Genomic DNA, 1,763 nt, shown 5'->3' with positions numbered 1-1,763 from the left:
CCCATGCTTGTAGGATGTTTAAAGTTATCATTGTTAAGCAAACAAACAAGAGGATGGGCTAGCAGCAAAAGGCTCTGGCTGAGGAAGGCAAGCCAAATGAGGATGTGGACAATGGACAGTCTGTGCCAGAGGTGTCTCACCAGTTAAGGCCACTGCCCGTATCACAATCACATTCATAACAAAAAAAGAAGGGTTATAGTAGTAGGCGACTCCCTTCTGAGGGGAACTTAGGGTCCAATATGTCAGGTAAACCCTCAGCATAGGGAAGTAAATTGTCTCCCTGGAGCATGGGTTGTGGATATCGCCAGGAAATTTCCTAGTCTGGTAAGGTCCTCAGACTATTACCCATTAGCAGTCTTCACTGTAAGTGGAGATGAAACTGCAGTCTGTAGTCCAAGAGCCGTTAAAAGGGACTTCGAGGGCCCTGGGATGGTCAGTGAGGGAATCTGTGGCACAGGTTGTATTTTCATCTCTCCTTCCAGTCGTGAGCAGTGACATTGGGAGACTCAGGTGAATCCAGTCTATTAATAAGTAGCTCCAAGGCTGGTGTCACTGCCACAGCTTTGGGTTCTTTGACAAGGGGATGGCCTACACAGTACCAGGCTTGTTAGCCTCAAATTGCAGTCACCTTTCCCAAAGAGGGAAGAAGGTCTTTGCCCTGATCAACAGGGCTTTAAACTAGTTATCCCCCTTCCACTTCACAACAATATCAGGCTTGTCTGTGACATGCTGTGGGATGACCATCAGGGTTAGAGGAACAGGGTGCTGCTAAAGACCTTAATTCTGTTCCTCCGAGGTGAGCTGGGGACGCAGCAGCACAGTTAAAGTCTTGCAAAGATGAACAAGGGGCTCCCGAGGTAATAGGAGCCAAATGGGAAACAACCAAAGAACACCTCAAGGGAATTAAGGGGTGTTCCACCAAGAAGGTGACATGGCCAACAGCCCAGTTGAAGCACCTCTACACAAATGCACACAGCATGCCCAACAAACAGGAGGAATTAGAAATGTATGTGTGGTCAAGGGGTTATGATCTGGTGGCAATTACAGAGACATGGTGGGACAGTACACATGATTGGAATGTAGTCCTTAATTGCTATGTCCTTTTTAGGAAAGACAGGTGAACAAGGCGAGGTGGTGGAGTTGCTCTTTATGTGAGAGAGCAACTGGAATGTACTGAATTCTGTACAAGAGAGGATGAAGAGTGACTTGAGAGCTTGTGGGTAAGAATTAAGGGGCAGGCGAGTGTGGGTGATACTGTGGCGGGTGTCAATTACAGGCCACCTGATCAGGACAAGGAAGTTCATGAGGCCTTCTACAGGCAGCTGACAGCAGCCTCTCAATCACAGGCCCTGGTTCTTATGGGAGATTTCAACTACCCAGATATTTGCTAGAAGTCCTACACAGCCAGCCATCTGCAATCCATGAGGCTCCTCCAGCGCATCGATGATAACTTCTTGATGCAAATGGTGAATGAGCTGACTAGAAGAGGAGCGCTGATGGATCATATACTCACTAACAAGGAGAGTCTTTCTCATAAACAACTGAAAGAGATTTCAGGGCCTCAGGACAACTGGTAAAGAGATCAGGAGCTCAAGTTGTATTCTCCTCATAGAATCACAGAACAATTCAGGTTGGAAAAGACCCTTGGGATCATCGAGTCCAACCATTAGCCCCTACACTACAAGGTCACCCCTAAACCATATCACCCAACACCACATCTAAACAACACTTGAACACATCCAGGGTTGGCAACTCAATCACCT

Source organism: Apaloderma vittatum, unplaced genomic scaffold, assembly GCF_000703405.1.
Source record: "Apaloderma vittatum isolate BGI_N311 unplaced genomic scaffold, ASM70340v1 scaffold3078, whole genome shotgun sequence".
NCBI classification, from domain to species: domain Eukaryota; kingdom Metazoa; phylum Chordata; class Aves; order Trogoniformes; family Trogonidae; genus Apaloderma; species Apaloderma vittatum.
Note: the sequence above shows the minus strand (reverse complement) of the source record.